At 35.3% G+C, this 25,143-nt stretch overlaps 1 protein-coding gene across 3 annotated transcripts in view; it reads left to right on the top strand.

Annotated features, from left to right (window-relative positions):
- Positions 1–25,143, top strand: part of LOC111507386 (neutral ceramidase) — a 394,484-nt gene that overhangs the window by 8,055 nt on the left and 361,286 nt on the right. The gene's annotated exons all lie outside the window — the stretch shown is intronic.

Below are 25,143 nucleotides of genomic sequence, written 5' to 3'. Positions count from 1 at the left end.
CTCTATTTGCTCCACATTTCTGATTGGAACCGCTTTCTTCAGAAAAAACTGATGAAGAACTGGATATCATTGGCATATTCCTGTATCAATGATTGGATATTTTAGATTATTAGTAGTATAAATAATGAAAAGAGGAGATCAAGAATTCTCTCTTGCTGTACTTCCTTTTCAACTTCAACGTGGAATTGAAACTTTTATTATGTTTTCGATTCATTAGATATGCTCTAATCAATCTCTTTACGATTGTTTTCATCAGATTTTATTTCTGTTTTCGATTCAGTAGGTACACCCTTATCATTGCGAGTTTACTATCAGAAAAACCGCAAAATTTGAATACGTCATATATGAAATTGTAATTGATAGTATCGAACGAAATAGAGAAAATGTATCAAGTTCATTTATGTTTGGTTCTTGCTGTTTTTGTTTATATTGATTGATTTATTGTTTGAAAAATACTTTTTGATTCTTATTGCGTGCATTGTTAATTAGTTTTATCATATTGTGTTCTGGAAAAATGCAGGCGCAGATTATAGTAGATTTCATAGCAGAATCAGGTGGGTCTGAGAAGACATTTATTCCTCGTGGCTCGTTTTCAACTCGAATAATTTGTAGCTCCCAAACTATAAGCTTCAGACCATATGTTTTGTGCTTTGTTGAAATTTGCTCATCATGGAGCATCTGATGATGTGAAACAATATAGGGTGATGCATTAAAAAAAATTGGTGACATGCTCTGGGGGTGCGATAGTGGATGAAACATCAAATGTGAATATATCAAAATGTGTCTTCCAGTATACTATTGTTGACGTGTTGTTTACTTTTTCGGAAAATCATTGCACCAAAAGTTATTCAGCGTGGCTCGTTTGGAATGGAATGCACTGTTTAAGAAATGTACCCAAACTAAGTTTCAGTAACTAAATCCAAATATGAATCGTCATACGTTATTACCAAAAACCTCTTCAATAACAATAATTACGTGCTATTATCACGAACGAAACGAGAACAAGAGAAGGTAATATTAGGTGGAGTTCAATATCTGGGGAAGACGCAAACACCATCTGTAACAATATACCACTTGATTATAACAGTTGAATAATATTGATTGGTTCGTAATCTAAATTGTTGTTTACATGCTCATTCTGATTCCAGTTTGAATGTTATATTTTGTTTGTACTACCCATTCATCGACTAATTACTATTATCCACACACTAATGAAGTTTGTATGGTGATATAATATTGCTCCCAGTGGCTGCATGATTATATCTTCTGAATAAACTATTCATCAACGGATGTATTTTCAAGAATAGGTATAGATACTTCCATATATGGATTCTAACTTTCAAATACTAATTCAACATACAAACTTGAGTGAGCCAGCAAAAGTATCGAAAAAAAAACAACAAATAACTTTTTCTTTCAGTTTGTGTCTGGAAGTTATTTCGTCGCATGATCTACATATCTTCGTAAAGAGTTTATTTTGAGATAGATTGCTTTCTTCTTTTCTTTGGAAGATTCCCACATATTTTTGTACAGATTGAAAATTAGAAAGCCAAAACTTCTCTCTCATCTGGATTATCAAATCATAACTGTTAGTTGGCATATGATTTGATCAGTTTCGAGTTTGAATTATGATATTTTCCAGAGTTATGAGTTTGTTTGAAAGAATCATAGTCATTTTATCTATTTCTCTCCGAAGTCAGTCGAACAAACTCTAGAATAATTTGAACTAAGCAATTGAAAAGGTCAGATATTTCATCAAAACGTACAAAATATCGTGATCTGATAGGAACTGCAAAAGATCGAATTGAGATCTACTGCCGAACCAATAATTCATTTACGAGTACGTTGCATTTCCTCAGAATTGAAATTCCAGAGAACCAATCATTATGATTCAATTATAACTTTGATAAAATATAATGAATGATATGTTGAGTTCAATCGTAGAAACTCATGCATACCTATTTTGATTCTCATACTATTATTCACATATGACGTTAGAAATAAATTAGAGTATAGTGTCATAGTAAGTTTTTCAACATCGAAGTGAAATTCATAAATTCAAAAATATTTTTTTTTACACTGTGATATGATGAGTTGTGAAAGAGAGTACGCTGGTGGATGTCGGAATGAAGAATTTTCATCGGACTCGAGGTATGGAATGTCTTTTTCTTATGAGATAAGATGAATTTGAAATTTATAAAAAAAATCGCAAGGTATTAACAAGGTGAAACCTTGTTGATACTTAGCTCGCACAAATTTCGACTTTTGAGGCTTGTCGTTGTCATATGACGACAAACAATTCATCCCAATACAACCCCAATTTATTGTTCGGGTTCGTTTATAATGTATTGAAATAACGACTTTTCGGATATGATGATGTAGCCAATTCAATTCCCCGAATTAATATCCATGAATATAATCCAGCAAACAGCATAAATCATCATGTTGAATATAGAGGAAAACACTGAATTCTGGGTATTAATTTATTGATGCGGGCGAGTGCCCTTTTGGGATCTTTTGTGATCTCAGCAGGGCTTTCGACTTCATCAACCAAACCACCCTAATCCCTAATAACTGAATTAATTTAAATTGGTGATTTGGATTACTTTGACATCAATGTAGGTGTTCCTCAAGTATCAGTTAAACAGACATCGTTAGAGCGAACCCATCCATATTTCCCACATTTTATGCAGACGATACGTTCATACGTCTCCGAACAATCTAATTATTCTCTTGAAAAAAGATGTAATGAAGTTATTCCTGATACCTATGACTGGTTCTGCATGAATTAATTGCATCTAAATGCATCTAATAGGCAAATTCAGACTATTAATACAAGACAGCGAAATGAACTACATGTACCTACCATTTTTAAGCACTAATCTTTTAAACAGGTCACCCACTGTGACTGGCCAAAGGTTGTTAAATAAACTTCCGGTCGAAATTAAATCATGTGTAACATTGAGAACATTCAAACAATGTTTTAGGAAGTACCTGTTGAAAGGTTAATTCTACTCCGTTGTAAAGTGAAGACACGCCTAAAGAAGCCATTGTATGGCAAAACACGTGTTGCGTTTTTTCAACACTGTTTAGCGAAAATCTCACAATGAAGATTTTTTTGAATAAATTCTATACACATGTTTCTACATGCCACTCAGAAAATAAAGTATTATTATTATTATATTCATTACAGATATGATCAACATTACGAATTGTGTGATACCAATCATAAAGCTATAGCTAATTTCATCAATCATGGCCATTCATCATCACCTGAGATTATCAAATGACAGAGAAATTTCACGGTATTATGATTATCTCAGACATTTCTTCTTATCAAAAATCATGAAGAGTCTAATAATTTTCCATACTTCACATGTAATATTCAGCTTTTGAAAATGGGATACTTTCCAGACCTAACAAGCTGTCGACCCAGATGTGATTCTGTTACAAACTTCAATTTTTCTCATGTGTTACTAGAAAAAAAGCAAAAATCAGTAGTGAAAATTATACTATTCTCCGGTCCACTCAATTTATTTTGGTTCTTTTATCAGCATATAATCAGTATCATTTGCAGTAGCTTCAGACGAAATATTTTGTTTGTCACGAACATCGTCCTCAGCCGCGTATTTTCTATTGAAATGCCAGTGTTTGTTCTATTTCAGGCACAGCAAGGTTATTTAAAGTGAGATTAATCAAGGAAGTGGTAGGTATTAGTAATTGATAGGTAGAGAAATTGATTGTTTTGAAAGGATTTTTTTACTTTTGTGTAATTCAAGGTTCATGTGAAATAAGTTGTATCAAAAGGGTTTTTTCCTCCATTTTGTATCTGAAAAAAACTTGTATGCACTTCATATTTATATAAATATTTTTTATTGCAGTTATATTTTTTTCTGTCTTCCTCTGCGAGTTTCTCACATTTTTTTTATAGTGATGGGGAGAAAGTAGAGAAAAAAAGCTCTTTTTCCTCAAAACTGATCTGTCCAAAAAATATTCTCGTTTCAATTCCAATTAAATTTCTATGGCTGGGATCAATCAACCGTATGGATGTGTATCTGTTTGAAAAAATCTGTTTTTTCGTTAATCAGCTGTAGCCTTCATACAAACGACCACTCTCAGAAGTTGAGAAACTTATGCGAGCTAAGGACTAACGAGGTCTTACTTTTTGAAGTGTGATTCCTAACACGGTTGCAGAATCATCCCAGCTTCAACCAGATGAATTCTCTCCAGAAAAATATCTGTTCGAGTCGTGAATCGAACCCGCGGCCTTCCGATCGTGAGTCGGGCGCACTACCACCGCGTCCAAATCCGTTCTGTCATCGTAACAAGGGCCGATTTGTCTCTTCTGGTGATATGAAGTCGTGATATTATGAAAGGAAAAACTGCTTCGTCTCTTAATGTAAACCAAAACAGTCCCGAAACGTTGAAGTACACAATTGAGGCTGATAATGTTACATGTAAGTAACGTTTTATATCAATACGATTTCAAATATCACATTGTGTTGCGTTCCTTTGAATTATAACTATTTCAATTCCATAACGGAGTTTGTACTACAAGCTGAATGAAAAAAAGAAAATTTTCGTGTAATCTGATGTTTATCAAACACTAGATGGTTATTGGAATATTTGAAACAGGATTAATTCATGGAAGATATCAATACTAGTATTTCTAGTAAGAAGGGTGCTTTAATCAAAGCGTTTGTAGAAGTCATCAAGGAGTAAGTCATCAAGCAGTTGTGGTCAGAATTTCCATTTGATAGAGTAGTAAATACAGCCTCATTAAAAAATCAGATTCAAAGTTTTGCTGCTCGATTCATGGGTAATTCTCATCAAGACGCCCAGGAGTTTCTTCGTTATCTTTCAGGTTTACATGAAGACGTTAATATAATTAATTAGAAACCTGAACCAATCTTAATGGAGATTGACGAAAAATTGAGCGACAGCGGAAATGCACAAGAGTCATGGCTCACATTTTTGAGGATGCATAACTCTAAAATTGTGAATAATTTCGTTGGTCAATTGAAATCCACGATGAAATGCACACACTGTGGACACCCATCAGTAACATATGATCCTTCCTGGGATTTGTCTCTCTCCATACCATGAAAAACCAACCAATTGAGTTTGTGGCAATGCTTGGATTCGTTTACAAGAGAAGAAACTTTGGATGGAAATGAAAAACCGACATGTTCGAAATGCAAGGAAAGGAGAAAATGCATATCAATCCCCATATTTTAGTAAGTCATTTAAAAAACTCTGTCCAACGAAAAGATTCAGAGGCAAATTGAATGATGTCATCGAATTTCCTCTAGAAGGACATGGATAAAGACAATTTTGCAGCAGAAAATGTGGTTATTTGTTACAATTTATATGCACTTTTGAATCACAGTGGGACTACTTACAGATGACATTATACAGCATATTGCAGACACCCGTATACTGGCCCGTGGCACAGATACAACGACTCACACCAATTTCACCAAAATCGCTTGTGAGTGGAGAAGAATACGTTCTCTTCTGTAAAAAGGATGGAACAAAATCGAACCATTGAGATAACTGAGGGAAAGTTCCTTGGTGCAATTATTATTTATTTGTTGTTAAGTTCAAATAAATATAAAAATATCTAATGTTCATATGGAAGAAGATGTTTCTGAAGGACTTTTTGATTCGTGTAATTCGAAATTTATGTGAAAGTAGTTTTTTTGAGAGTTTTTTTCTAGTTCGTATCTGAAAGAAATTTTTGGATATGCATCAGGTATTTGATGAAGAGTTTTTATTGATGTTTTTTTAAATTTGAAAGTTTCCCACATTTTTTGTTCATTGATGGAAAAGCAGAAAGCAAAAAAGCTTTTCTCAAAAAAACTAGTCTCTCCTGAAAACATTCCTTTCCTATTCAGAACAAAAAATTGTTGAAAGTTGAAACTTCCTGATTATTGAACTTTTTTAAAACTAATACTCGGTTGATGTTCACATGAAATTGTGAGGGTTTATGAGCCTAGTATTGAAAAATTGAGGAGTATCCTGAAAAAAATAATGTGCATTTACTGATAAATGCATAGTACTGAGCATTTATCACGATCAACGGAAGTTAAAGTTGATGAGGTATTTTGTTTCCTAAAGAGTTTACCGATTCTTTTTAAGTATAAAACTTGATAGTATGAATAATTATAGTGTTCGGAGGATTATGATTGAGATAACTCTCATTGGAATGGATCTTCAACATTATGTTGAGTAAATGCATGTAATAACTCCACTACTAGATCCCAAGGACGACCTTCACCTACAACCGGTCTGAATGAGAAAATTATTTCTCACATTCATGTCATTTCAGCCAAATCGGTAGAAGAAACGTGGGATAATCTCAGCAAAGCATATGAAGACAGAGGGTTTAATTAGTGTTTAGGACTACTGATTTTTTTTTGTCGCATGAAGTTGTAAGATTTCAGCAGTTCTGACCAGTATTCTTCAGAAGTATTGTTTATGTCATGGAAATCAGCTGACATCAGTAATTAATATTACTGGAGTTTTTTCCCAACACCGAATCGTTATTTTTACACCTCGACACGTGTTTCGATCACCAAGTGATCATCTTCAAGAGGAAGATAAAACTAATAACTACTCAAAACTAAAGCTACTTATACTAATCAGGTACATCATACAGGTAGGTAATCAGTAATACCACCCATACAAGTGTACCACCCTGAATTAATTTTACAATTGGCCTTTCTATTATTTACAATATGTCCTTATGTATGTTTAAATGTTACAGCTATATATAGAACAATTTTCAGCTATATAAAATTAGTTTCACAATATTGCCTATCTAAATATATTTACTGGGTTTGGGTTTACTGATTACTACAAAAAGACACATTGTAAATATATTCAGATAGGCAATAATGTGAAACTAATTTTATATAGCTGAAAATTGTTCCAATTGTAAAATTAATTCAGGGTGGTACACTTGTATGGGTGGTATTACTGATTACCTACCTGTATGATGTACCTGATTAGTATAAGTAGCTTTAGTTTTGAGTAGTTTTTAGTTTTATCTTCCTCTTGAAGATGATCACTTGGTGATCGAAACACGTGTCGAGGTGTTAAAAATAACGATTTGGTGTTGGGAAAAAACTCCAGTAATATTCAAATCTAGATCAGCTTCAAAGGGATTTTGTGCCTCAGCATACTCATCGATTTTAAAATAATAATAATAATATGTTATTTATTTAAGATCCAAATACAAATACAAATGAGAAGTACAAATTAAAAGTTCAAATAAATAACGAGATGCTTGATAAGTAAGTGAATACTTGTTTCGAGATACAAATTTGGTGTGAATGGGCATATACATACATAAATTGAAATAGTTAAACAAAAACATAGAATGAATAACATATAAAAGTATTCGACTACGAACATATTCAATCGTAAATGTAATCAAACATTTACAGCTATTATAATTTGTTATTTTACTTAAATTAAAATAAAATGATAAAACAAACATACATATATAATACAATACAAAGACACAGTTCAAGATTATTTAGCTTTCAACCAGTTCTGTTTAATATAATATATCAATCGTTTGTATTCCTGCTTGATAAGAGTGAGACATAGGTATTTAAAATGGTGTTCAATTTTCATTTTCCTTGAAATAAAAATATGAAAACAAATAGTATAATACAGTAACACAATTTTCAACTTAGCGAATATCAAACTCTTAAACAGTTCAGTTCAATACAATATATCAATAATATATATACCTGTTTGCTAACAGTGATACATCGGTATTTAAAAAGTTTTCAATTTTCATTTTTCTTCGATTATTTCAGTGACTACTTTTCTAGGCATTATCAGAATGTATTTTTTTAAATTCTTTCTTGAAAGTAAAAATGTTTTTGATTTCGGTTATTAATTTGGGAACAGAATTATATACTTTAGGCGCAATGTATCTGTATGAGCTTTGACCAAAAGATTTAGCCCTGTGAGGTACTATATATGTTGATTTTTCTGGCGAATTTCGTAATGGTGAGTAGTTATCTGTGCCTGATTCCGCGAAGTATGATATTTCAAACCAGTTTTCAGATAGTACAATTGCCTTGGATCAAGGATATAACTTTCACTGAAAAAATGGTCTGAAGGATATCTGTTGTTTTCTGATAGCATTATTCTAAGAAATCTTTTTTGAATGGTTTCTAGAGGCTTAAGGTGCGTTTTCAGTGCGTCGCCCCATCCCAAAATACCATATCTCAAGTGACTTCTTACCAAGGCGTGGTACAAGGTTTTCAGCTGGTCATATTTCAGTATTTTTTTTTCAAATATTTGAGTCTGTATAATATTGTTTGTAGTTTTTCAATAATATAATTGGCATGGTGATTCCACTTAAAATGACAATCGAAGAAGACGCCTAGAAGGACGAAGAAGGACCTAGAACGGTTCCTTGTGGTACACCATACTCGGTATTTTCTTCGTTACTCAGTATGTTGTTAATTCTTACTACTTGCTTTCTCTTTGAGAGATAACTTTCGAATGATTTTAGTGAATTTTCTCGGACGCCAATGTCTTCTAGAGAATGCAAGAGTAAGAGATGGCTTACAATATCGAAAGCTTTCGATAGATCTATGAATAGGCATATGCATGCTTTATTCTCACTAACGGCACTGTTGATTTTTTCAGTCAGTTCATGAATTGCATGAAGGCGGTTGGCCATAGACCAATTTCGATACAAGAATTGAATATGTACGCGAGTGGTTCGACTATTTGGAAAATTATTGCTTTGAGTGTTTCTGATTTGATATTATCTAATCCGACAGATTTTTTATTTTTCAATTCTTTTATGAGGTATATTGATTCTCTTTCATTCGTTGAAGATAGGATCATAGAATTGGGAATTGATGTACGATTCAGTTTATACTTTGGATCACGAGTAATTTTGTCAGCGAGCGTCTTACCCATCTTAGCAATGCATATATAACTGTGTTCAATCAGCATAATCTTGTATTTTACAATTATAGAAATGATGAACAATAAGGGTCTCAAAATGGAATCCTGTGGTACTCTAGATAGAATATTAAAAGAAGAGTAGTATATATATATATATATATATATATATATACATATATATATATATATATATATATATATATATATATATATATATATATATATATATATATATATATATATATATATATATATATATATATATATATATAACCCAGCATTTCATAATATTGTATTTCGATACATTCTGAAATATTCTTGAATAGTCCAGAACGTTCGAGAACTTCCTGGAATATCTCAGATCATTGTGTACTAATCAAGGTAGTTATATAGTGTGGTAGCCTTTTATTCCCAATCAATCAGATGAAGCAACATCCACTGATTTCTTATAATTTCAAATTGATCCTTTCGTTTCAACTAGCGCATAATGTCACATCAACTTCATGGATGAAGCCGAACATCCCAGTTAGTAACTAGTAATTATAAATGCATGAACTTTAACACAGGCACATGACAGCGACGATGTTACAAACCGCCAAAAACAGCAAGGCAGCCGAAGAATATCTGAATTAGCTGAACAAATAAATTTCAATGCAAACCTTGGATTACATATTAGTGAGCCCGACTACCTAACATGATACACAAGAGACTCCACACAAAGAATACAGAAAGGGTGAACCCAGGAATACAACCCATGATATGGACAAAGGCAAAACTATCCCTACTAAAGGATACATGAACCCTTCAACTCTCTATGCCAATGAACAAAACTGCAACAAATGAAGCAGCAATAGCCCAAGAAAGTTCGAAACAGAAAATGGATGCCGAAAAACATTGAAGCTTATGAAAGCCCAAAGGATTGAACGAAAACTATATGGCATTAATCAAACATCGGAAGCGAAAAAGCAGCATTAGCCAGCGACGAAGGAAAAGTGTCACCCGAGCAGAAGACGAAAAGGAAACGGATTCGTAAATCGGAGCATGGTTCCCCCACCCTAACTCCACTGATGCAACAAGATTCCGCAGCAAAAAAGCATCATCAGGAACAACAACTCAGGAGAGACCTTATAACGGAATTAGAAAGCAAGTACTGTAAGGCGCCGATAGAAGGTATTTTCTTCTTATCACCAAAAGGGAAGTGCAAATAGATGCAGTAAGGAAGTACATCAAAAATAGATACCATGGAGAGGCCAGAAAAGAAATTGAGAGGCTTGAAAGCCTTATACAACTACATGACAAATCAATAAGACCTAGGAAAGAACTAGAAGAATTTTCATTACTCCCAAAAAAAGACACTTCCACTAACCCAAAAAAGAATGTGAGAAGAGTCAAAAATAAACAGCAGTTCCAAATTGAAACGGAAAACAGGTACGATTCTCTGCCAGAAAAATCGGAAACAATGGAAACGGAAACATCCACTTCCATACATCAAACACAACCGGACAGAATAAACACAAACGAAGACAACAAAAGGACGACGAATAATCTGTCTGCCATTTTCATAAAGGGTATTGTACCCTTCAATAAAGAATACTCGAAGAAACTAAAGGAGGAGTTACACGGGGAAATATACTGGGCGTTTCACACTCTTCTATTCGCAAAATCGCAGTGTCCACGAAACGGTCATCAGAACAATGAAGGATAATGAGGTACACATTACCTGAGGATAAAACTCGCGCATTCGTCCTCAAGGGCTTAGACGCTGAACTTAAATTAGAAGACATCACAGCTGACATTAGAGAAAAATACAATTTCGAAATTGAAAATAGCTTCGAAATGAGAACGGAGGGAAGACCACTCTACCGCATTATCACAAACAAGGATATAACCCTTAAATATCTTCAAAGCAACGTTACATCAATTCTTCACATGAGAGTTTCGTGGAAATTACGTAAAAACTCTAGACAAATGATACAATGGCACCGGTGCAAACTGTGGGAGCATGCCTTAAAAGTGCACGACACCACCAAATTGTCTGAAACCAAGGAAAGAACCAGCCCTCTGTGTAAACTGCGCAGGTGCACATCCGGCAAATAGTTCGGACTGCCCAGCATACAAAGAAAAACTGAATGAATTATTGCTCCGAAGAGAGGATAACTGCCCTAAAAAATTAATTCCGGCACCAATGCCTGAAACAAATGCCTGAGGAGGCAATAACCAGAATATATACTCGCAGGGAAATACACTCGCAGCGATTTCCAACCAAGAGGAAGGACAATACCACCAGGAACAAAGCTGCAAAGCAGCTGCAAATCCCTCACCTCAGATTCCACCCAATAGAGAGGCGCATCAGCACGATGCCTCAAGTTTGGATCTTCGAGACACGGAGATGCGAACATCAAATCATTAATTGAGTATCAAATTATTAATTGTGAATGAAATGTTGAAATGTTGTTTAAATTCAATTTTGAATTATTGAATAGAACTGGCCTATACCCAATGAAAATTCATATTAAAACTCATTGATATATTTTATTGTATGATTTTCACTATGAAGGGTTTCATTAAAACCTTGACACGTGTTTCGCTATACAATAGCGTTATTAGAGCTATTCCAATTTTAAACCAAACAAATATTCGTGTGATCTTTTTATTTGGAGAGATACAAAAGTAGTTTTCAATTTCATACAAAAACCTCATAAACCAAACGTAGTAGGTATCGCATTTTCTATCCTGTTTTTTGTGTGAACGTTTTTCAGGAGGCCCAACACAAATCCGATAGCAAGAGTGCACACGGACTGTCAATGACCTTAATTTCGAGTTCGCATTATTTGCTGTAAGCTGTATCAGGAGACACCGGATGGCAATAAAGAAAACATTTAGTCCGACTATCGACGCGACTCGACGGTCTAATTGGTACCCGCCACTGTGAGAGAACGTTACCCACTATTTCCAGGAGGGATCGTGAGAGCGCGCCTACCTTTTGGGACTCTTTTTCTCCTGTCTTTTCTTTCCCATACAAGAAGAAAATGATTTTATTCATACGATAAGCCGAAAGACACGGAATGACATATATAATTTCAAATAAAGTGTTTTTGATTCGAATTATAACCTTCGTCCTCATAGTCAAAGCATATAGCACTGATGACGTTTTGTCTGCTACTGTATTGAAGTTATCGCACATACCACTAATAATGTCCATCGCAATAGCGGACGAAATGTTTAGTTCAAACATTATATTGCAACCTACCTTCTGCCAGTGTTCTTCATTGATTAGCTCTATTACCTTCTTATCAAATTTTGGAAAATTATTTTCACGCCTGAAGCTTTGTTTCAATGTTCCCCAAATCAACTCGATGGTATCGAAAACACAGAAATAAGGGGGAAGTCTCAGTAAGGTGTGTCCATACTTTTCAGAAATACTCTCAAGGGCATACACTTTTTCAAATGTTTTTGTTTGTAAAACTTCAAAATACAAATTGTTATCCATTAAAAAACTTTGTATTTCATCTTTCATCTATTTTTTTTTCGGTACTTTGATGAGCTGTCGCGAATGATAGGAAGCCTTGTCAAGAACTATTAGACTATTTGCATGCAAATTTGGGATCAATGTGTTTTCAAACCATTCCTCGAAAATATTAGCTTGCATGTTCTTATGAAAGTCAACATTGCAGTCCTCAAGTTTTTTTCCACATAGTTTCAAAGAATTCGGAACCATTTCTTTACTCCCGCCGCAATGCACAATGATTAGTCGCGATTCTTTGTATGCAGGCATGTTAGGTGTACACATTTACGAACCATCAATCCACCCGTAACTGTGTCGTGAGTGTCATACCAAGATTCGTCCAAATAAAAAATTTGCCGTTGTTTGTCTATATTTAGTTATTTCTTCTAAATATTTGTTATGCAATTCAACTATTCTTCTACTTTCTATAGCTGCTCATTATTTAAAATCTAAATCCTAGTTTTTTTATCTAATTCTGAAGAGTTTTGTCACAGCAGCTCACTTTATGGCCGGAAGTATTCAATTTCTTCCTGATGATTTCAGTTGTAGGAATCTCATTGCTTTTGTAACAGTCGTAAATTGTTTTTTTAATGATTTTATTAGATTAACATTTGGTAATTCTGTATCACATCGCGTCTTGCAATCGTGAAAGTCTACGTTCTTATAAGCAAAATTATGTTCACAAATATCAAATTGAATTTTGGGATAGGTAAGTACCCATCTACTTGTAGACAACAGAAAACAGAAGATGACCTTGAAAATGATTCACTACGATGAAACGAAATTTCAATTTTTTTCATCACTAGTTTCGCATCGGTTTGTCAGACCGCGTGAATTGATTTTCTTGCGTGATAGTGTGATTTTTCAATAACTCTTAAGATATTTATTCAAATGCATGGAATATTCAAGGCAACTTAAGTATATATTCGACAAGAATTATTATCGTATCCATCTGAATAGCCTCACAATTACCAAACTGAATGTGACAATTAATTTCAATATTGAGATGATTGAAAGATAGACATTTACCATACTTTGAACATCTTGAAAATTTCATGCGTGAAAATATTCGAAATGTGACGTTATCTATACGATAACAGTAGCAAGTGACGCTTAACAGTTCATGCTATCAGTTCCAGTCCGTTTTGGATTTATTACAGTTATTATTACGCTTCAAAACTTCAACATTGTATCATATCAAAGAGGATAATTCTACTAGTTAGATCACCCTCAGTGAGTACGAAATCAGCTTGTACAGAGGTATTTATCTGAACTATATATCTAATATCTCCAGTAACTTTTCTGAGAATTGGTGCAACTAACCCGGAATACAATCATATCCTCAGCTTCAGGCGTCAAGTATACATTACACCAGCAGAAGATATAGATATCCCTGAATCTATTGAAATAACCCATGATGGTTTAACTTACCGCATTTTTCTCTCCTGTGATAGTCAAATATGTTTTAAATGTAGACTAACAGGTCACATTACATTCAAATGCCCAACCAATTCATCTTCCCAAAATCCACCAATCAACTGTCCCATAACAAGTACACCCATTATAGTCAATATAATAGATCCTGAACAGATGAAATCCATAACAAACTTCATGGACCAACTACAAACACCATCTGCGATGAGCGCCGAACAATTCAAAGATTTGCTAGAAAATGCTCACGGATCAAGAGACGTTCTGAGCCTATCCAAGGACTAAACAGAAGACACTCCCGCACTCCTCGAGTTATTGCTCAAAGTGCACTCTCACACTGAAAATCGAAGTCTGAAAGTTAGATGCACAAAACTGAGAAAAAAACTACAAAGACAAATGGAGAAAATGTCACACGAATCTCAAAGTGACTCATCTGATCAACTATATTGATTTATACCCATAACACCCCATTTTCTTTCTTTTGAATCGAATTCAATAACATCCTGCAATGGAATATAAATGGATATTATATCCATTTAAGTATGCTCCAAATATTACTATCCGAATATTCTCCAGACATAATGTGTTTACAAGAAACCCACTTTCGTGAAAATAAAACACACAACTTGAAGCATTATAAAGGCTTCTTTCAAAACCGCACCACCAGCGAAAGAGCCAGCGGCGGTACCGCTATATACGTAAAATCAAATATGAACGCTAACCAAATACCAATAACAAATAATCTCGAGGCAATAGCAGTGAGTATTTCGGTCGCAACAAAAATTAATATATGCAATATATACATACCCCCAAACCCAGATTTGAATGAACAAGAACTGATGGCACTCTTAGATCAGATTCCCACACCACGCTTAATCCTGGAAGATCTCAACGGACATAACACCAACTGGGGTTCGAACTATACTGATCGCAGAGGGCGAAAAATTGAAAATATTTTAAATGTGGCAGATCTCACCCTACTCAATGATGGATCCAAGACAAGATTCGACTCCGCCAATGGAAACTCATCAGCCATAGACTTAACTGCATGTAACCCTAACCTCCTTAAATCACTAGAATGGAGAGCATTAGAGGAACTATATGGTAGCGATAACCATCCGATAATCATTAACAGCACTTCAAAAGAACACAAAGATAAAAATGAACCAATTCAGAAATGGCGACTCGACTATGCTGACTGGTATGGCTATGGAAAAGTAGTAGAAAACAATATTTCCAGAGTTGAAATAACAGACAACATAGACACAATAATCACCAACATCAATAAAATCATCATAGAGGCAGCAAATGAATCAATAGGAAATACCAAATTTATAAAAAAGCACAAAGCTGTGCCATGGTGGAACGAAGACTGTTCCACAGCCATAAAAGCATGTAATGCTGCGTTGAAAACATATAAGAGAACGAGAAATGAGGAAAACAAGATAAATTTCAAAAGACACCGAGCGCAAGTACGATTAATCACGAGACGCAGTAAGAGAGACTCATGGAGAAAATATGTTCAGAGTCTCAGTAGCAACACCCCCCTTTCATCAGTATAGAAAAAAGTTAAAAATATTTCTGGAATCGAAACACATTCTGGAATAAATGCAATACAGATAAACGACACTATCATCACCCGAATAGAAGATATAGCAGAAGAACTGGCCGAATACTACAAGCATTACTCTACTAACGCAAATTACGAAGAAAGCTTTCTTACACACAAAACTGCCCAAGAATCCACACCTATTGTGATAGAGAACAACCAAGATCCGATCAACACACCAATTACGGAATCAGAATTCTCAGAAGCACTCACATCACTTAAAAACACTGCTCCAGGACCTGATGATAATCCAACATCATTTTTACAGAACTTACCGCAAGTAGCGAACACTCTCCTTTTACAAAATTTCAACATAATTTGGATAGAACGAAAATTTCCGCAAATCTGGAGGCACGCAGTCGTTATCCCCACCCTGAAACCAAATAAGTCAGCTATTCATCTACAATCCTACAGGCCGATCTTACTGACATGCTCAATGTGCAAATTGCTAGAAAAAATTATTAATAAAAGACTCATTTGGACACTTGAAAACAAAAATCAAATTATACCAGAACAGTCCGGTTTCAGACCCCATAGATCGACACATGACAACATAATAGATTTGGAAAGTCGAATACATGAAGCGTTTGCCAACAAACAGAAATATATGGCAATTTATTTTGATATCAATAAAGCCTTTGAAACAGCATGGCGTCATCAAATCCTAGTCCGACTTCAAGAATGGGGATATCAGCCTTTATCAAACATTTCTCAAACCACAGGACGTTTCAAGTCCGTCTCGCCGGAACACTATCATAACACAAAACTCAGGAAAACGGCACACCGCAAGGCTCAATACTGAGCCCAACACTTTTTCTTATAGCACTCAACGACGTCATTGTGTCCAGGAAAAAACCAGTCCAAGCAAGACTCTATGCAGACGATCTAATAATATTCGCTAAAGGTATAAACATTGATGCCCTGGGAACCACTTTACAGGATCAGATACATTCGCTCGAAACATGGTCTAAGACTACAGGATTTACCTTTTGCCCTGATAAAACAAAATGCATATTATTCTCGAAAAAGAAGATAGTAGAGACACCAACAGTCACATTATACAACATAAACTTGACTCTCACGGACAACATACAATTTTTAGGGATGATATTCGACCAACAGCTCAACTGGAAAGCACACATCAAACATCTCACTCTTTTGTGTCACAAAAAGCTCAACCTTTTGAAATACTTAGCCCATAAACAATGGGGTGCAGAGGGATTGACCCTTCTCACTCTATATAGAGCTCTCATACGTTCCAAGATTGATTATGGTTGCATTGCCTATGCCTCCGCAAAACCATCAGTACTGAAACCTTTGGATAGCCTTCATAATTCAGCTTTACGCACTATCCTAGGAGCTTACAGAACCACACACCAACCAATCATTAACACCCACCTATCCCAATTCAATAAAAACAACACAAACACACAAATTATAATCCACAACTTCCGTGAAATCCTAGAACATCATGAAGAATTCATGGAAATTTACACAGATGCATCCAAAACAGATTCTGGAGTAGGAGCAGCAGTTGTTACACCTGAGACTACCCTAACCTACAAACTACCGGAAACCAATACGATTCTCACAGGGGAACTCTTCGCAATCCTCCAAGCGCTACGATTCGCTAAATCGAGCCTATCTAAAAGGTTCCTGATTATAACAGATTCCTTAAGCTCTCTACAAATACTTCGTCGAATATACATAAACCATCCAATAGGAAGACTGATTAAAAGAGAACTTTTTATCATCCAATCATTGGACAAAGAAATAATATTACTTTGGGTTCCTTCACATATAGGAATAACTGGAAATGAATCGGCCGATAAAAGTTCTCGAGAAGCAATCAATAGCCCGAACCAGACTGCGCTGCAATACACTCCTTCGATAGACATAAAATCCTACATCAAAAACAAGATGAAGAACGTTTGGAATGCTGATTGGCAGGCCTCACAATCGAAACTACAAGAAGTCAAACCAAACGTAGGACCGTGGCAAAATCACTTAACGAAAAGAAGAGAACAAGTGACAATGACACTGAGACACATTTAAGATATCCCCTAACTTGAAAGAAATGTTAGACTATAGTAATAGTAACAAAATCATTCCATTTTTACACACTTTAGATTTTAATTAGGAAGTTATAAATGTTATTTATCAATTTCACCGCTAATGACCCAAAGGGTTGATGCGGTTTATTGAAATAAAAAAAAAAACAGTAGCAAGTTTCGTGTTCGAAACAATTTGTGATCAATACAAATAAATAATATTCATTCCTTATCATGAAACTCAATTCAATGTTTGCGAATATCTCTTTCATATTCCCAATGGGTATAATATTATCTCGTAATGAAAACTACTCTCACATCATAACAATAATTTATTTGAATGTCATGACACGTGGTGAGTTGATAGCGGAAATTATCAAATAATATTTCATAGATATACCTATGACCAACAAGTTCAATTCTATTAATAACGATAGATGTATCGATAAAATATTCAATATATTTGAGGAATCAAATCAAATCAAATCAAATATGCTTTATTGTCCAAAGTATAAACTCGTTGACAAAGCTGATCATGTATAAATGAGTTTCACTATAATAACTATACATTATACATATACATTGGTTTAATGTATGTGTCATACTGAAATATGGTTACGATTTTTAGTGCACAGCTAAAACAATTATAGATAATTAAATGAATATGCATATATAAACACACATAAATACCACACACATACATATTTATATACATCCTAAATAAACGAATAGTCAGACATTAACAGGTAAATAAGGAAGTCAATAGATAAAATATATAAATAAATAAGATAAACAGACACTGTTTTCAAAATTGCAGGAGCTATTAAAATCAACATAAGCAGTGCTTGAACAGGGAATAATTTTATTTCAGAATTCCATCCATATCTTTATCAAAGTACTCTTGAACACTATAAAACACCTGGTCAATGAGAACTTGCTTTACAGATTTCCTGAACTGATAAGGTGATTGGATATCTTTAAGACTGGTCGGTAGATGGTTATATATTTCAGCTGCATTATAGATCAATGAGTTTTTGATCAAATTTGATGATGGAATAGGCAGTCTTAATTTGTCGCTTTGGCGAGTGAAACCAATAACAACATCGTAAGATGATTTGTTTTTATGTACTAGGCACACAGTTTCGAGTACGAATAATGAAGAAAGTGTTGTTGGTTGCAGGTGCCCCAGAATGATATGCCATATCTTAGATGAGATTCAACCACAGCGTGGTACACAATTTTTGCAGTTACAATACCAAATTCATTTGACACCGTTCGTAAAGCATAACATTCCGAAGCTATTTTTTTGCTCAGCAAATTAATATGGTTATTGAAATTGAGGTTGCTGTCCAGATTGATTCCAAGAAATTTATTTAGTTTTTTGTTTGATATAATATCATTACCCATCGGAATGCCTGACAAGTTGCAATTGAATGATATCAGATAAGGTTTTTTCTATATTGAAGGATAGCAGATTAGAGTTGCACCACTCTCTCACTTTAAGAATATCTTGTGCTATTTTGTTTTGAAGATCATTTTCATTAGTGTCATGCCACAGGATGGTTGTATCATCTGCAAAAATTGTGAACGTTCAGAATCAATATAAGCTAGATCATTAAAATACAACAAAAACAATACTGGCCCCAGTACCGAGCCTTGGGGTACTCCGTGTCTAACAGAGACAATATCTGACAGTGTGTCAGTTCTCACAACTTGGGTTCGTTGACTCAGATATGATTTCATCGAGTTAAGGCTTTGATTTCTGAAACCATAGTGTTGGAGTTTGCGTAGCAGAATTTCGTGGTTCACACAATCGAAAGCTTTCGACAAGTCACAGAAGACTGCTGCGCATTTCTTTTTCAGGTTCAACTCAGAGTAAAGTCTTTTTAGCAGATGGAAAATTGCATCCCCTGTACTCTTTTTGGATTGAAAGCCAAATTGTTGAGGATTTAAGATTTTGTTGGCAGATATGAAATTCATCAACCTAATTTTTACCAATTTTTCTATAATTTTACCAAGGGTCGGAATAAGCGAGATGGGTCGAAAGTTTGAGGGATCTGAGGTGTCACCCCTTTTGTGAATGGGGATCACGAAAAATCGATTCTTGTTTACTAAGTGTACAGAATTGGAAATGAGTAAATTAACTGCCTGTTATTATTCTGAACTAATGTTACGAATGGGATAGATTTGTTTGTTTGTATGTCTGCTTGTATGGGATGAATAAACTCAAAAAAAACTCTTACGATTTTAAAAATGTTCACATCAACAGAAAGCTACATTATTAGAAGGTAACATGTTATATTTTTGTTTTTCAAAAAATGAAAAATACTGTTACGTATGTGCTGTGGCGTCTCTTGCACTCCGCACCACCGGCCGACATCATGCGAAGCGGGCGTCACTGAGAAGTGGGAAGGTAGTCCAGGTCCAACCGTCCAAGCTTCAGGAATTTCAACAGGAGCATCATATTCTGACATCTGAAATGCCACCTATGAATGATACTGTTGGCGCTTGATATTTCTTTGACATTGTGTGGCATGAGGGCTATAGCTTGTCGGATATTTTTGTGTATGGCTCTTCAGCTTCCTGAAAGAACATTCCCTGCAAGTGGCTGTCGACGGATATCTCTCGAATACTTTCACCATCAACGCTGGTGTTCCTTGGGAATCCATATTGTCTCCAACCGTCTTTATATTGCATATCAACGACTTATTGGAAAAAACCAGGAATCCAATACATTGCTTTGCTGACTACAGTACACTTGTCTCGTCATTCCATTTGGATTCCAGAACATCGGCTACGAAGGCACATCTTCACCGGCAGCAGGAGGTTGCATATATAATATAATAATATCAAGTCAGACAATTCCGCTTTCTGCTTCGATAAGTTTGTTGGGGGTTAAAATGGACACCAATATGTTTTGGCATAATCGTGTCGCTGTAATTGCAAAGGCTGCTCCTCAAAAACTTGGAACACTGTTCCGAACCAGAAAATTGTACACAACTCAGCAACTTTTTATGCTTTATTAAGTTCAGATCAGACCTTCTTTGGAGTATTGTTCTCATGTATGGAGCTCTGCCCCCAAACATACCCTGAAGTTGCTGAATTCCATCCAGAGAAAAGCCATCCGCCTGACTGGAGACACGAACATCACGTGCAACCTCAATAGCCTGGAAGATCGAAGGGTTGAAGATTTGTCTCTCTCATATAGATACTTTCACAGAAAGTGTTCAAGTGACTTGGCACATTTGATTCCACTGAGAGCGCTTCGAGGTTCAACTCTGTATACCTTGAACTTCACTTTTCAAGAAGTATTTCATCTGGAGAACTGCGTTTATGTGGAATAAACTTTCTGATAATGAATTTTCAAATGGATTTAATCTGTAGCGATTCAAATCCAATGTGAATCGCTACTTTCGCACAGTCACCGCTCTGAGAGCGCCTCAAGGATTTTCCTGTAGTGCTTATGTTTTGCCCTTGGAAAAATTATCAACAGAAATTTTGAAATACGTTCCTGGACTGCCACCTCATGAATTAACATTGAAAAACAGGAACGCCTACCATGCTCTTAAGACATTTTAGCCCTCCTAGCATGTGAGATGGGACGAGGGTACTTATGAAGGAATTGAAGGATAATTTAATTGTAGAGAACATTATCAACTGCTCTGCCAGCTCTCATTACTTAGATAAGGATGCTTTCTACCAATTTCTACATATAAAATGACAATTTTAAGGACCTTACCTTCGATTAAGAAGCAACTGACCTACAGAGAGAATGCTTTACTCATGAACAACTGTACGAAGGGCTATCGCGGTTCGTCCCTCCTGAAATTCAATTAACTTTGCTACCGCGAAACAAAACTACATCAAATTGTTCATAAGCTTTTGATGGAACTTAGGCTGGAAACTCCATGGCTTGAAGGCCTGCAGTTTGGCCGTCACTCCAATAAAATAATACAATTGTCCAGACAGATTGAAAAAAGCGACAGCTGCAAGCTCATATAATACTGAAGTTGTGAGAATTTCAATCTTTTCTGCCTTAAGTTCAAATGAATATTTGGCAATATCTCTTCTTATTTTTCTTTTTGATACCTTGTTGTAATGCTTATTTGAACGACAAGGAGAACATTCTTATTAGTGTAAAATTTCAATCTTTTTCTTGTTGTAATTGCTTATTACCTTGTTTTAATGCGTATTTGAACGACAAGGAGAACATTCTTATTATTGTAAAATTTCAATCTTTTTCTTGAAGGTATAGGATCTGGGCCTTTTACCCGTATGTTATAAAACCCTATACAAGTAGTGGGTTTTTATAAATGCCCATTCATAATCTATGAAAAGTGCAGGCCCAGACATATATGGACGTACAAAGTTACGCCCAGAAGAATATGACGAACATCCAACACTGAACCTGTACAAACTAGTACAGGAAACGAGACTGATGGAATGGGTGTCATGAGAAGATGTGAGAATAAACGCAATAAGCACAAGAGACTGCAGAATTTTCTGGAGACTTGGACTAAATGGACAAGTCAGACAGCTCCCAAAGTACCAAAAAAAATCATTTCTTATTGAAAAAATGAAGTCCCTCGCCGTGTATGTCTGTCTGAATGCGATGAAATCAATAACTATCGGACTGATATCTATATAGTTTACACCAATGGCAAGGTGATTTAAGAGAAAGGTTTATTCGCCTGGACGATATATTCCTAGAACATCCAAAATTGTTGCAATGAGTTTCGGAATGTTTTCTTGAATGTTCTGGACTGTTATAAAAATTTGTAGAGGGTGAAAGTTCCAGCCTGTCAAATCTACAAAAGTACGTTCTTCGAGTAAAAATAGAAAACCTTTTCTTGGATAAGAAATAAAGTACTACCACACTTCATAACTCCTTCGATCATTTCACAATGATCCAGAATGTTCTCGACTATTTCCGACCACTTCGGAATATTTCTGGATGTTTTAGAATGTTATGGAATGCTTCCGAATACTGACGAATGTTCTGGACTCTATGAAGCAAAAATTATAGCCCTTTCAGGTTGTTCTACAACATTCTAAAATATTTCGAGATAACCTGAAATGCTGTAAAATTCTCTTGAACTTACTAGAGGACGATACTTCCAGACTCTCAGGCCAGCATGTTTCAGGTAAAACGGGGGAACTTCATGCATGGATAAGTTGATGTATCACTGTGACAAGAAAAAGTGTCTCCGGTTAGTTTTTGGGGACCCCATGCAAAAATTGAATTAGGAAAGTCATGATAAAATAATTCAACAGATCAGAAAGTAATAGCACCTAAAGGCTGACTTTTGAGCAAAGACTGTCAGATGTCAATTTTGCTGAAGTGCCCATCAGTAGGACTGAGGACCGCTCCAGAGGAGCGGAGGTGAATGGAATGGTGTAGTAAGTTTTCCTCTCAAAATGTATTTTGTTGGGCGAAGTTTTTACTCCAGGGCACTCAACCCGAGAGGGAGCATGGGGGGTTACAAGAAAAAGGAGGCATATATGTTCAGCTACCCTTGCGATGCCGAGTCATGTCACCAGTACTCACTGAAAATCTAAAACAAAGCTCTGACCTGTTATAGGCCAACGAATAGTTGAGCATGGGTAAAACATCTTTTCTTAACTCAATTCCAACTGAATGGAAGGTTTGGCTTTGGGATGTTTCTGTAATAACTGCATTAATGATAAAAAACTGAAAATATGAATGTGTTGAATATTGAAGACGTAGAGTCTAAATTGCACTCGTGCGAAGCCACGATTAGTCGCTAGTGAAGAATAAAAAATCAATATGCTTATAAAAAACTCGTTGGTCCCAGACAGTCGGTCTTCCTATTCAGAACGAATCCCGTGGACCAAGTTTGATATATCTTATCTCGTGTTATAAGACTGATTATGAAATGACCTAAATAACGCGTTACTGCTGAACGGATATCTGAAGAGGATAACCATCTTTTCAGTTCAGTCTCTAATTTGATTACAACATCGTCTAGAACATTTAATGAAAGTAAATTTTGAAAACGAGCAAAAAGTGAGTTTGATTAAACTTATATATTCAAAGGGTTTTGTCTGATTTGCATGTTTTAGTGGAGAACGGTGGCTGGATCCGAACTGGATTATAAAAAAACTGTAGCTTATACGTTTCGACTCAGACAAATTACATTTTGTGAGTGAACTCTCATTGTTGTGGTATTTTGCATCTAAATTTCAATCATCATCAACCAACCGTTTCAGTAAAACTCAAAGGATATATGCATGATGCAATAATATTGCTGGCATTTTGCGCCTTTTAACAATATTAACGTTCTCGACTGAGCATACAATCATGTAGGAAAACCATTTGGATTTTTGACAACGTTCCAGATATGTTTGTTATTGAATTTCAAATGTCAGTAGAGAATACATGTACATAGAGAATACTTATCAAATGGGATCTGGAGAGAGAAAAAAATATATAGATAACTGAAAAAAGGATTGACATAATAATGATAATTGACAATTAGGAGCATAGGCAAGTCCAAATATGGAGCAAGACCTATTTTTTGAACTTGTAATCCAACATCAGAGAGCGATGTTTCGACCTACCAGGTCTCAGCAACGTTGTCTAGTGGATTACAAATTCATCTAGCGGCCTTGCAGTGCAAGCTGCAGTGAAAAAATAGAAAACGAATCTTGTTCGGCGCATGATGTCGAAGCTTGGCTTTGCAACTGATCGCCTTGGGGTCCCTCGTTTTTTGTTCGAAGATTGAGTCTTCTGTCAATCCCATCTATGGGATCAACAGATCCCATGTTGAGCTCATGTTGGAACAAAAATGGGAAGCTTCAATTAGACGTTTCGCCTGTGGCCAGAGGCATCTTCAGTTATTTCATTTAGTGGACAACGTGGTTACATTATGTAGAATCGTATGGGAAGAAGAACAATATTTATCAATACCTTCATGTGATGCACTGTTTGGAACCTTTGATGTAGTAATGACTATTACTGGAGGAAGATTAAACAGTTTAATCTTCCTCTTGAAGATTATCACTTGGTGATCGAAACACGTGTCGAGGTGTTAAAAATGACTGTTTGGTCTTGGAATAAAACTTCAGTGATATTTAATAACTTCATCAATATAAATAGGTTGACATTTGTCTTGGCGTTGTGAAGGTATGCAACCCATTTATATAGATGGATGGATATAGATAAACTCATTGGTAAATACTATTTTTTCATACAATTCTACAATATGTAACCACCTTGTCTACTAGATGAAATTATTGGAGATGCCAGAGTCGAAAGGTCTAGTTTGAGCTTTTTCTTTTAATTCCAATATGAGCTAAAAAGAGTAGTATTTACTTCAATACAGACCGAATCCCCGAAAAACCATAGATTATAATAAAAAAACATAAGGAAGTAGCCCTCAACTTCCGTTATAACGGAAAGAGAGCAGAAGTTGAAAATATTTTAGTTGAGAAGGCCATTTTGTAACACTCACTACCACAAAATTTCAAGTTTTAATTTTGAATCATTGTCCATATATTCCTAACAAACCCTCGTCGTGAAAGACCCTGTGTAGGAAGAAACTGGCGACGAATCTCCCGAATGGAACACGTTGCACAGGTGC

Source organism: Leptinotarsa decemlineata, unplaced genomic scaffold (genome assembly GCF_025532065.1).
Source record: "Leptinotarsa decemlineata unplaced genomic scaffold, Ldec_3_MD MMD2_tig00000199_RagTag_RagTag, whole genome shotgun sequence".
Classification (NCBI taxonomy): domain Eukaryota; kingdom Metazoa; phylum Arthropoda; class Insecta; order Coleoptera; family Chrysomelidae; genus Leptinotarsa; species Leptinotarsa decemlineata.
The sequence above is the reverse complement of the archived record's forward strand: the minus strand, read 5'-3'. Positions and strand labels throughout refer to the sequence as shown.